This window comes from Sturnira hondurensis, unplaced genomic scaffold (genome assembly GCF_014824575.4).
Source record: "Sturnira hondurensis isolate 20B ecotype Veracruz unplaced genomic scaffold, ASM1482457v3 Scaffold0022215, whole genome shotgun sequence".
Lineage (NCBI taxonomy): Eukaryota > Metazoa > Chordata > Mammalia > Chiroptera > Phyllostomidae > Sturnira > Sturnira hondurensis.
The window spans coordinates 3775492-3789453 of record NW_028094846.1 but is presented as its reverse complement, the minus strand read 5'-3'; positions in this window follow the sequence as shown (position 1 = coordinate 3789453).

Here is a 13962-nt window from a genome sequence, read left to right as displayed (position 1 = left end):
AGCTCAGATAGGGTTTTCATTAGCCACCGTTTCTCAGACACATCAGTGGATAGATATCCTTGCTAGTTCTCATTCTCCCCTCTAGGAGGTTAGAACTCAGGCTAACGCTCCCTTCATCACCCTAACCCCCCCACCCTCCGGCCTGACGCTCTTGTCTGCTGCACTCGAGGTTTCACTTTGGAATCTCACCACCTTGCATTGCAGTTCCAGTAGAGTGACTTCACCAAAGAAAGGCAAAGGAAGGGAACTCTCGTGTCAACCCGAATTAATAACAGAGAAATGAGAGAAGTTTCATCCTTCCAAGGCAGGAGATGTGTGCATTGTTTATTGTGAGGAGCCCTTGGAAGGAGGAGAGGTCAAGGTCAGCGTTTATGTGGCACATTTTTCAATTAGACAATATACTGTATGGCATTTCCCTCCCCCCCCAACTCCTTCCTTTTATTACCACATGACTTCATCTCCCCGTGTGACTGACAGAGCCCATTGGGCTCAACGCTGATAAAAAACATCTGGGGGAGAAAAATTGCAATTTAGAAAACAATTAAGTACATCAATTTCAATTCATTTAGCTGGCCAGAGAAAGAAAAGTCCTTTCAAAGAGGTAACTTGATCTACAGTGGTCGTGGATTAAAGGGCACGCAGATCCGTTTGCTCCAGGTCGCAGTGTGGAGGAATGCGTCCTAGCTCAGAGGTCTAAATGCAGACACACGCTCCTTGTTGCAAATTTCAGCAAAGAACAAACCACCGAGACTTTCACATTTCTTCTTCTTTTTAAGACATTCTTTTTTTATTCTTCCCAAATTCCCAAGAACTTAAGTGCTTCCTTGAAGGATGTGTGTTTCTGTCTCTCAAATGCTCACCATATGCTCATTTCTTATGGGAACTCCACAAGAGAGCCTTGGCTTTACTGCTCAAGACCCCATCTGAAGGACTGAGGGGTGTGTGTGTGTGTGTGTGTGTGTGTGTGTCTTTGCTGACTTCTCCTTCTACCTTTCCTCACTAGCTCTTTGAACACCCATGGGTTCATTATCTTAAAGTACTCAGAACCTTTCTCAGAATCTTTATGAATCATGGTATAACTTTTCATTTACAAAACCTTGTATAAAGAATTTTAACACCAACAAGTTTGAGCTGGGTGCCTCCTCCTCTGCCAGAAACGTATAGCGAGGTTATATGTTTTATAACCTATAATTTATAACAAAATTATAGCCCCTGCTCTCATTCATTGAACGTCTACTACAGACCAGCCATTGTGATTCACCCCTTGGTGATAGTATCTAGCTTTCTGGTCAGATCCATTCCTTTACGTAGTTATTATCATTCCCACTCCTATATTAAAACAATAAGATTCTTACCCATATAAAAGAGGAAAGAGTCAAACCCAGACTTCTCGCCTTCTTAGCTTCATGCTCCAAGTACATGTACAGAAAATAGCAACCTAAGCAGTAAACTGAAAGGTGGGTTCCAATAACAGCTCTGAATGGAAAATCTCTGGCTGTGTTTCATGAAGAGAACATGTATAAAATAACTAGTTAGTGCCTGGCCCAAAGTAGTTCCTCAATAAATGATGGCTGTAATTATTACATAAAACCATCTCCACTTATTCCCCTACCCTCACCCTCAATTTCCTTCAGGAATATCAAGCACACTGTTGAGGTTTTATCATGGTCCCCACTTAGAATCACCATCAATGTGGTCTGAGGACCTAAAAGCAAGATCCAGAAGCAGGCACTTTACATGATCTGACTGAGAAATACTATCAGGAAATCCCGTTCTGGGAAGGGGGAAACAGGTGGAAAAGGGCCTAGAGGAGACCTCGCTCATTTTCTGCTAAAATCTGCTTTGGGAACCAGCTTAAAACATGCCCCCTTTCACAGCATGTGTTTCGTTTTGCCTACTGTAGATGAGGAATGCAATGACAAGAACACTGAGAGGCCACATGGAAGTGTGGGGTTAGGGCACCCTCGCGTTGTAATGAGCCAGGGCTGCCTGACAGGACCACTCAGCCAGTGGGCCACATCGGCACTGGGAGGGCTGGAGGCTGGGAAACATGAACAAGGAGAGGATTAGACTCTGGTGGATGGGTGTGAAGTGCAGAGGAAAAGGGTGTGTGGGTCAGGCATTTGCAAGGCAGAGGGAGTAGGAGGAGGAGCCCCTGGTGGGGCTGTGGTTGAACCAAGAAGCCTACTGGCTGCTGAAATTCAAGGGTCTGAGCTCCTGGGTAGAGCACACAGGGGTGACCTTGTAGCTCAGAAAGGTCAGAAAGTTGCCGAGAAGAGTTTATTTGACTTCATTGTTGAGGTAGCAGGATGACAAAGTACCCAATTCCGGCAGCAGAGCGCTCAGGGCCCTGGAAAATTGCTGTGCTGGTTGAGAGATGACATCACCGTGAATCAGAATGCTTAAGGCACCCCTGCTTGAGGGGCTTCCCCAGGAGAATTTGGTGAGATGGGAAGAAGTCAGGATGCCTTGCTTGTCAGAGGTGAACCACCAATGAATGGCAAGAAGGCAAAAGTGGGCATGGTGACAGCAAGAAAAAGAAGGGACTAAAACTGTCTAAGGACTGCTGAGCCCGGGCCCAGCCCACCCCCCAGGGCCCAGTTAGCAGGGAGTGAGGAGAGCTGGTGTTTGGACTCTCGGCGACAGCAGGGATGGGACGGCTACCTTCTCCTGGTCCAACGTGCTTGCTGAGAAAGGGCCAGGTTGGCATGATATGTTACTTTTAGTTTTTTGTTTTTGTTTTGTTTTGGTTGCTTTGGTTTCTAACCTTCAGCTCAAGGCAATAATGCAATGCAAATTCAAAGGTATTGCAGAATGTGTCAGAATCATTTGTCTTCTTTGACTTTAAAAACCAGTCAGAAAATGTTGCAAAATAAGGTTTCCAGTCTCTCTGGCCTCTGTTTTTGCCAAGAACACCCACGTCTGCCCTGAGAGACAACAGCCCCTCAGTTCCCCAGGAACCCCTGGAGCTCACTAATAAAGAGAAACCAGACCCCTCGGGCACACCCAAAAGCTCTTGGCTCCAGACACAGGTGAGGTTTGGGGTGGGGTTTTAATTTTAATATTACAGAAGTTCATTCTGAGCTTCAATTTTCATGTTATTCTTGAAAGCACAATAGAACGCCCTGTCGAAAGATATATGGCAACTACATTGGGACAGCTATAAATTAGCCTGTCCTTCCTTTTCTCCTCTTGAACTTGAGGTTTCTTTCAGGGACCCAGAAGGATTGTTTCTGTGGAATCTAGTCTTCCCTAGTTTACCCCAAAATAGAAACTCGACTTATGACTTCAACAAATCATAATAGGCAGATCTTGAACCAAAAGAATCATGTCCCTGGGCCGAATTGCTTACTACAGTAAAATTCTCCGTGTGAATTAAAAGGGGGAAAAGAGAGAGATAGGAAGACAAGGAGAACTCTTTTCTTCACCATCTTTTATTTGTAAAACTCTTCTGAGTTAACTGGCAGAAAGGCACAATGTGCTGTCACACTCAGGGTGGTCCATTGAAATAAAACTGTCCCCTTCAACACAGCGCAGCTCTAAGTGTGGCCCATCGTAAGTGGGTCACCAGATGTATTGCCATGTCAGTCCTTCCTGCCATTGTAACACTAGGCAAGGCTCTCTGGCACTGGGCGGACGTGTGGAAATGTAGGGAGGCCAGCTGGGCCTTAGAACTGTGAGAATAAAGACTTCCATGTGGGAGCCTGGCAAAAGTAAAACACAAGCAACAGACAGAAAATGTGTGCAGGCTTGGTGCTGGTGTCTTTGTTCTCACGGGGAAGGTTCGGGTTTTTGCTCGGTTTTGACGGTTGCATTTCATTCGCTCTTGCAGTAAACGTGTATTGAGGCTCTGTGTGGCGGTGCTCTCCTGAATGCTGGGGCTGGGGCGCTAGGGAAGCAAAGGCAGTGCCTTCCAGAGCCTGTGGATCCTAGAGAGACACAGATGTGTTCAGAGTGTGTCCTGACCTAATGTCAGACACGGGTAACGCTCTGGAGAGAAATGCAGAGAGACGGGAGGCCAGGGGGGCATTTGGAAGGGCCTCTTCCATCAGACAACTTTACAGCAGAGACCGGAAGGAAGAGCCAAGGTAAGCCGCGGGCACCGCACGCAGAAACAGCCAATGCGGAGGCCCAGAGCCCTGCGTGTGAGAGGCCATTGCAGGACCTGCGAAGAGTTTTCCTGCGCTCAGCGCTTCCTACAGTTCAAGATAAGGAGTGAAAGTGGAATGGGACGGAACTGGGGTTCCTGTTACTAATTAAAAGGAGAAGTTGAAGTAGAGGTTCAACAATGAACCTGCTTCCCCTGTTCCTGAGCGAAGGTTCTCGGAAGGTGCTGTGTGGTTAGTGGGGACCCCCCAGAGTGAGGGGAGGAAGGAGATCTTTGCCAGGAAGCCGATGGCCGCAGCCACTTTTGGATCCGTGATGAGGCACGTGTTGCGTGAGGCCCCATCCAAGGCTGTGGCTACTTCAGAGGCTGCACAGGTGTCCTCTTGAGTTTCGTATGAAACTTGGTATTATCAATAGCGTTATCAAAGTTCCACAGAAATAAACTTTCTGTTTCCTAGAAAGTCTGCTATTAAGGACAGAAACTGGACACGTCCTTTTACTTGATGTTCTCGCTTCTCCCTCATCCTGCCCCACTGACCTCTCAGAGCTGGAGAGGTGTCATTTTGTTCTCCAAAGCAGCGCTGAAGGGGCCGGAGCGGGGAGGGGGTGGTCTCAGCCCCTGGTGTGAAGGCACAGAGCAATGCTGGTGAGGCTGCTGTAAGAGGCTTTCCTGGCCCCTGCCTCCTGCCCCATCCCCAGTCATGGGATGATTCTTCTCCCTTCCGCCTGGTCTTGGACGTCCATCTGTGGGACCTGTTTCTGGTATTGCCTACACGTTGTTCACACGTTCTGTGGGTCGTAACTCCCAAAGTTTGATCTGCCTCTTTATATTCAGCTTTGCCCTGATCTGTCCAAACAGAAACAGAGAAGCAGAGAAATGACAGCTTTTTAATGATTTGTTTATTCAACTAACATTTATCGAATGCCTACTATGTGTTAGTCGCTGTGCCTAGAGGCTGGGAATGAAACTGTGGGCAATGCAGCTCTGACCTAATGTGTGGTGTGGGACAATGGGCAGAAGGAAGGAAATGTATTCCCCTTCCAAATCCACCCTCATCCCCTGATTTGCATGGGGACCCCATTCAGAGAACTTCACTGAAGCCCTAATTTCATAAGCTGCCCCCCAGTGGGACTTCACAGAATCCGAAATTCATTAACCAAGGATGAAGGCCTTCCCGGATCAGATGTAAACTTGACTTCCCACCTCCATTATCCTCTTTCTTGTATGTTCGCGTCACGCCTTTTACCACAGTTAAATTTACTGTTTGTTTCATGTCCGCCCTTCACCAAATTTCAAATGACCTAGAGCTATTTTGCTCCCAGTGGTGTCTCCAGTGCCTAAGAGAATGCTTGGCATGTATTAAGCACCGGATGAAATACGTGTCAGCTTAGTGCCTAAGTGAACCATTGAACAAATGAATCAGGTCCTTCCTATTCATTCGAAAAGTTTGGAAACTTGTCTTGCACATGTCACTGAATGAGGGGTCAGTCCTGATTGAAAGCAACCCACCGTAATTTCCTGTAGAAACTGAAAGTTACACATGCCCGTCTGTACACGATGCCACCTGGCCGTGCCCCTCTTCCTGATCGTCACCGGGCAGAGCCTGTGAGGGAGGAGTGACGTGAGTGTCTGCACCAGCCCCAGCTCGGCGCCTCTGTGAGTAGCTCTCTTCTCTGCTCAGCCAAGGGCCTCATACTCCACATTAGATGATGTGGCAATTTGGGCTCCTTGATCCTTAATCCGTTTCTTCTGGAGCCGGGCCTTATGGCCCCAGGACCGGCCCTCATTCCAGAGACGGTTAGGGTTTCTTATTCACCTCCGTCTGGACCTGTCCTCAGATTAGCAACCAGGGAAATGCAATCCTGGTGAGGAGGTGTGGTGGGCCTGGCGCACATGAAGTTTAGCTGATGAATGGCTGCCTTTCTGAGACCAGCTGTCCCTGACCTCCCACCTGTCCCAGAGACAGCCTGGCAAGTCAGAGAGGCCATGACAATGCTCTCACTACTGAGCCACCAGCCGTCACTCCGGAAGGTGAGCAGAAGGGTCCTTCTGAGCCAGAGAAAGCACCCAAGGCTAACGTTCCAGAGACAGGCTATCACTTCACATCAAGAAGTGGCAGCTTGACCCAGAGCAGCTCTCGGAAAGGCCTAATGAATGGACTCAAATGCCCCTGGATGTCTTATTGTTGGGTGGGCCTGGTTCTCATCATTTAAATGTTGGCCTTAACAATACATATTGTCAGAGAACATCTGCTAGACACAGGGGGCCTGTCTGCCACATTCCTTTTTCCTTCTTGACAAATATTCCTAGAGGGGCTGAGAACCAGACATTCAGCCATGACATCCTTTTGTTCTTTTTGCAACAACCAGAATCCTTTCTGTACACATGTTTAATCCAGTTGTGTCAGCTCATTGCAGCCTTCTTGTTCTTGCTAAGGTCTCAAGTGCAGGTGTTGGCTGCCTTCCCAAGACACTCTTATTTTTAAGAGTTCCTATCAAGAGACCATCTAACTGTGTCTCTCCTGCATAGCGTGAACACGTTACATGCCTTTAAATTCTCCTAGTATTTCCTCATGTCAGTCACTGAAGATACTCAGACACTTGAATACAATTTTGGAGCTTCTTCCCAGCTCGCCTCCTCTTATAACTGTGTCCCTCAACATCAGCGCGCAGATGGGGTGAAGACAATGGAATACACACAGCCATGCGTCACAGTCTGCCCAAACATACAAAGTTAAGTTTTCCATCTTCTTCCATCCTGCTTTATCATGTCCCAGCCTCTCTCCATCTACAGCCACCGTGCCCCAACCCATTGCCCCAGCCAGATTCCTATACTCACCATCTCTTCTATTCTGTATCTTGTTGTGTGCCAGTCAATGTCCCACAGTTTACAGTGCCCGAAGTGTTCTTCCCCAGCCTCTCTACCTGGAGAACAACCTTTTATCCTGGGAGTGTCAGCCAAAAACTTAAATCACATGTGAAGTACATACCCTCGAGGCTCCCGTGGCTATTTCCAAACCATTATCATTCTTCTCTGTCTCCTCCCTGGACATTCTGGGGACCGAATCTCAGAGAGTTAAGTCTTATTACCCCTTATTTCTCATTGTTGACATCACCAACCAACCCACGGATTTCAGTTCCTCATTCACTTTTAATTTCTTCAATACAGCCAAGGTCTTCTTTCTCAGAAGATTGCCATATATGTAGTAGATGATTCAATCCAACACTAGTTTTTTCAGTTTCTTGAACTCCTCTCCTCCAGTGATCTGGCCCTTCCCAGTACCTCAGCCATGTATGTGCACAGTCAGAACCTGAGACCTTTTCATTATCAGTAATCTCTCCATAATCTCAACTTCATTGATTCCATTCCCTGACCATACCTTCATTTATCCTTTCATTCATTCCCTCTGCTGCCTCAATTCCTTGATCTTTCCACTCTCTCCAGCCATCTTCATATCCTCTCTTTCCTCTCTACTCATCCTGAATTCCATCGTCAACCACTGTACTCACTTATTTGTATATGCCCTCAATTCTTGGTTGTACTCACCTGACAAAACCACAACCCTGGTTACATTCATCCTTTTAGCTAATTTGTGGTCTCGTTCATGCAAAAGAATGAACTGAAGACAAATAATCTTGATTATGAACCTCAAACGAATGTGTACGCTGCTCGGTAATCCTATTAGACTGTTGCAGTTCATTCAGTCTACCGCATGTGTGACGGATATTTTGTGTGTGCTCTTCTCCCCTCAAACATGCAGCACACCGCTCAGCCTTCACTCCCAAAGCAGGACCTTTCTTCCTGCTTCACTGAGAAAAGTTAAGCAACGAAAAAGGGCCTTCCACAGGCTCCCATCGCCCCCACCATCTACCGCCGTGATGCACACACATTAACCGTGACTCCCCGACTGGCTACCCGGAAAGATGAGAGCATGCTCCTATCTGAGGTCGATCCCTCTACTTACAGATGAGACCTGACCTTTTCTAACTCAAGGGCATTGCTCTGTAATTCTCCCATTTTTCTTTCTTGAATGAGGAATTTTTCCATCTCTACCAAATCTCTCCCATCGGTATGCAAACATACAAATGATTCTCCCATCTTAAAAACAAAAACATATAATCCTTCTCTTAACCCTGCTTCCCTTGCCTGATACCGCTGTATTTGTTTGCAAATGTTTCCCTTTGCAGCAAAACTCTTTGAGAGAGTCGTCTATGTTCATTATCTGTAATTCTTCTCCTCCCGTACTCACAGCTACTCCAGCCCAGCTTCTGTCTCTACCTTCTCTACCAAAACTGCTTCAGTCCATTCTCAGTTCTCCTCTCACTTAACTCATTGGAAAGACAATATAGTTGATCCCTCTTTCCTCCTTGATATACTCAGCTTTCAGAACACCCCACTCTTAGTTTGCTTTATTGGTCGCCTCTTAGTCTTTTTTACTGCTTTTGCTTTTCTTCCCAAACTCTCAAAGTTTACGTGCTCTAGTGCTCACCCTTTGTCCTCTGCACTAGTTTCATTCATTCTTTGGTGATCTCATCCGCAGTCCTGACTCTGAATACCGTCTCTATGCTAATGTTCCATCTCCAGCCCCGGTGTCTCTTCTGAGCTTCAGACTCGTGCATTCAGTTGGCTCCTCAACATCTTTACTTGGTGTGTGTCTTCTAAAAACTCACAGATGTTGAGTCTCAGCTGTTCTAATTCCTGATCTCCCATGGGTGTTTCACTCATGACTTTATTCCAAATGATAGAAACAATGATCTTTCAGTGATTCAGGCCAAAAACTTTAGACTCGTCTTTGACTTCTCTCTTTATTACATCCCCCACGCGAGAAAATCCAACCGGCTTCCACTGCAAGTACACCTGAAATCCGAGTACTTCCCCCACTTTCAGGACACTCCCTGCTGGGAGCCACCATCACCCCTATCCCGAATCATTACAGTATGATAACTTAGGGGTCAGTGATGTTTTCTTGTGAAGGGTTGTGTAGTAAATGTTTCTGCTTTGCATGCTGTACAGTCATTATGACAACTACCCCCCTCTGCCATTGTAGGGGAAATGGGCACAGCTATGTTCTAATAAACGTTTATTTGCAAAAAGGCACCTGGCTGGATCTGGACCATGAGCCACAGCCTGCCAGCTCCCATCCTAGCTGATCGCCTCATGTCCATCCTTCCTCCACTGTTCTCTTTTCTAAACATCACGCCCAAAGAATTTTTTTAAACAAGCCAGACATCATTTCTCTTCTCAAAACTCTGCAGTGGCGTCCCTGTTCAATCAGGATAACAGTAAAAGGCCCTTCCCAAACCTACAAGACCCTACATGACCTGGCCCCACCCCTATCCCTAAACCTTATATCCTACTACATTCTTTCCCCCCTTTACTTTGCAGCAGCTGCGCTGACCCCCTTGCTGTTTCTCAAATAGGCCAAGCACACTGGAGACAGAGCATTCGGATGGGCTGCTCCCTCTCCCCCCGGACATCCAGTGGCCCATGGCCTCACTTCACTCCTTTGCCCAAATGTCACCTCTTCAGTGAAGCCAACACTAACCACTCTTTGAAACTGCAGCCCTCCTCCATGACCCCCAACTCCCCGTATTTTACTTCCCTCTTTCCCCTAAACTTACCGCTTTCTAACATAATGAGATAATTTACTATTCTGTACTTATTGCATCCCTATGTCTTCTAAAATACAAGCTACACAAGGCCAAAGATCATTCAATTTTTCCCTCCTGGTGTATCCTGAGACCCTAGAGCAATGCATGCCATATAGTAGGCATTCAAAAACATGTTGAATGAATGAGAGAGACTGTATAGCCTCCAGAGGTGTAGTGAGTTAGCCTGTTCTCTGTATTACTTTAACTCTCTGTACTGCCATTCTTTCAGCCTTTCATCCTGATTTATTAATATTTATGTGTCTGGCTTTCTCATTACCAAGCCATGGTCTTCTCGGACCTTTTCTATATGTTTGTTTTCAGAAAGTAACCCAGCCTGTCATACACCAAGAGGTCAAAGTATGCCAACTTAATGAACGCACAGAGGTGCTGTATATGCATACTTCCCTGGCCCCAAGTCACTCACTCTGCAAGTAGTTATCATTGAAAAAGTCTCTCCTCAATCCTATTCTAAGATACATGTATACACACACTCTACTAATTGAGATAATTTAAAACTATTTTTCACATATTTACTTAATTAGCTTGCAGTGACCTCTGCAAAAACACTGGCCTCTGATGATTATAAGAGGTAGTTCTCTGGCATGGACACCAAAGCATCAAAGCGTCAGCTGGGACGAAGGAAAGCAATAACACAACTGGTTTTAATTACTCCTGACAGGCAGCTGAATGTATCTGCTACAGGTCTTCTCCCCAATACATCACTCAAAACAGACCAGTCACAGGAAATGGTGGAGAGGGAAAAACACACAACAGAGTAAGGCCAAAATGTGTCCATAATACAAAGCAGATCATCTTTCACGTGGGTGACCTTATTCATTTTGTTTTATATTTTTATGATGGTCCTGAATCTATAAAACTGCCGACCCCTTAAGACTTGGCAAGTTTCTAAGCTGGTGCTTAGAAGTGGTGGCCCAGGTTCTCCGAAGAGGAGGTGGCCGAAGATTATACCCATTCATGAATCCTTGTATAAGGCAAGGGGTCCTCCAGAGTTCATCTGGAAGGGCAGGCATGTTTGCAATCAATTTGTGTCCGAGACACAGGTGAGCACCTCCTTCTTATAGTCAGCATTCACCGAAGGACTGACTTCATCTATAATCTGGTTGGTTCTTTGGACTTGTTGCTTAGCCAGAAACAGGTGAGGATTAGGGGCTGTTTTGTTATGACCTACTCACAATTACAGTGCATCTTTCTTATGAGGTGTAACCTCTCGCATGGTGAAACTCTGGGCTTTGGGTTGGCCATATGCTTGGGTTGACTCAAATATGAGAGAGATAGAGATAGAGATAGATGTTTTCTTACTAGGCAAGACCTAATTTTCTTGCTTCAATTTCCTCTTGAGTGCTCGTATCCAATCCCTGAACTCACTGCCTTCTTGTTTCCACGCATTTCCTGTCTGGCCAGCTTGCACTGTCTAGTCACTGTCTGGACCAGCCTTACACATCCCAGTGCTCATGGGACTTCAGAAACCCTTGGCTTTTCCTACTGCTTTGCTCTGATTCCTGTTTGATGCTTCACAGAAACTTAGCCTGTCTCCTGAGTCTTTCCACTGCTCGTACGTAACATTGCCTTTTAAACCTTCAACCAAAGTCTGAGCTCCTGAGTCCCTCCTGACTGGGAGGGCCCATGACAAAGGCAAATTCTAACTATGAATGCTCCTTTAAGGAGCTCAGAATTTAATACAGGAAATAGCACATAAGCGGGTGACTACAGCGCCACATAAGTGCTATGATATGTTAAGCAGAAGGTGTTATGGTAGCACATAGTAGGGGTGTCCAACAGCACCTGAGGTGGGAGGTTGGTGAGGGAAGGAAGCTTCCCAAAGTTGGCAATGTCTAAATAGTCTGGGGCAGATACAAAAGAAGGAGAGACATTCAATTCCCAGGAAGCAATGCCTGTAAATGCTTGAGCCATAGATGATAGCTCCTTCGGGGAACTGCACGTAGTTAAGTATCACTGCAGTGGGGTGTGGAAAAACCAAGGATGGACAGGGAAAGCCTGGGCTAGGTCAGGAATGGCTTTGCTGTCATTCTAAGGAGTGGGAATTCTCCCTTAGTGATAGGGGGGTCACTGAGACTTTCTATGTGACACGGTCATATTTGTATTTTAGAAAGACCAGCATCAGTGTGGAGAATGGCTTTTACCACTTAGCTCCTTCCCTGAACCTGGCCCACACTCTTGCCCACCCTACCTAATCCTTCTGTGGCTCCGAAGAGCCCAGCTCCATGCCCCTTTCTCTGTTAGTATCCTCAAACAAAACGAGTGCTCAGGATGACTTTGAAAACTTCTAAACAATGCAGATTATCTGAGCCCACATCACAGAACTAGACTCTCATGGGAAGAGAGCCTGTGAATCTCCATGCTCTAAAGGTTTCCCAAACGGTTCTGGGACAGCTGTCCCATACATAGAATCTGTATCTAATGTCGTCTGTGACTTGTACCAGCCACACAGATGTGTCAGTAGCATCAGCAGGGTTTGGCCTACTGAACTGCATCGGAGACGGCTGGAGTAGGTCTCACTTGAATGTCTTCCTTCTACAGTATCTCTGACTCTACCCCCAGGACCAGAAAAATCAGTCCCTCCTATGAACCCTGAAGAACTTTCTCTCATTTTTTGACTAACATGCCCAAACTTTAACATGACCTATTAGGCAGCATGATCAGCTCCAAGGGCCTTTCCTCTCAAGTCACTCTTTCCCTTATCTTGTAATTAAGAGTATAAGGAGCGTGCATAAAGGACTGATGGACAAGGACAATGTGGGGAGGGGTTGATTGTGGGTGGGGGGTAGAGCAGGGGAGGGTGGTGGGGGAAAATGGAGACAACTGTACTTGAACAACAATAAAAAAATTTTTGTAAAAGAAAAAAAAAGTATACAAAGCAGAAGATGTTGATACAATTTACTCTCCAACATCTACTTTCTCAATTAAATTAAGGATAGCTATAGAGTTGGGAAATTGGGAGGAGCAATAAAAATATGGAAAATGTCTAAGGAGAATGAAAGGGATGTCTCTCAGGATGAGAAAAGGGACTGCTGGTCAACCTCAAAGACTCAACCGAGTTGAAGGTCATATATCCACATCCGCAGGACAATTAGGTTACTTCTTCCATAAGCTCAGGAGCCCAGGAGCGAGGAAACTGATAATTGTGTCAATCAGTATCTGAGTGTTGGCAAGGCAGAAAGTCAAGAGGTAAGAGAATTGAGGGCACTGTTTTAAAAAAAGAAAATTCTTGGACGGGTCTAGAAAGATTTGTCCAAGTTGCTCTGATACACAGCGGGTTAAAACCAGCGTGCCCTCGTTGCCACACTCAGTCTGTTTGGTGTGGTTCACCATTTGACTTAGTTCTGCTCTGGTGTGTTCCCTGAGGGTTCTGCCTCCCATTCTGTTCTGTTCCCCTGGGGCGTGATGAGTGCAGACAACAGGTGCCGGGGACGGAGTACGTGACACAGTTTTCCAGGGCAAAAATGAAACTACCGAGGTAGTGCTGTACTAAAGTAGTCAATGTCTTAGAACGCTTGTTTTCCTCCTAAGTTAGAGCTAGGCCATGCCGATGGGATTCTTATGGTGATAGCACATCCATGCAATAGACCTTCTTTGTATAAACAGATTCTTTGCATCCCATAGAAGACTCATGATACATCAAAATAGCAAACATATGTATAGATCAGAATACAAGTGTATGCTTCAACATGAAGATAGTGGCGTGTTTTAAAGACAATACACTAAATTACACCTGGTTGTGAAAGATTTTTGATTATTTTTAGCTAACCAGTGCCTTAAACTAATCCGGTGAGTTCACGTTTCAAGTTTATCATTTCCCTTTTCTTTCCCATGTGCATCCGTACCAATCAAGGCACCAGGAGCACTGCCAGGAAGCAGGCGGCACTGGGAGCCGTTGGCTAAAACTACATTATCAGTGACACTTACTCATATGTTCACAGCTGCAAGTTCAAGGGAACAACACTTTCACCTGAAAGGAGACCCTTCCCCAGCACGGAAATGCAGCCTTCGGTCATCAGATCACACGCGTGTGAATGACATCACTGGGTGGTGAACTGACCCAAAATAGAAGGGAAAACCATGTACTTTTCCTGTCAAGAGAAAGACTAAAGACAAAATGAAGTAACGGGCTCGTTTTCATAAGAGCGTTTTGACTGGCATCTTCTTAACTGGGGGAGATTTCAG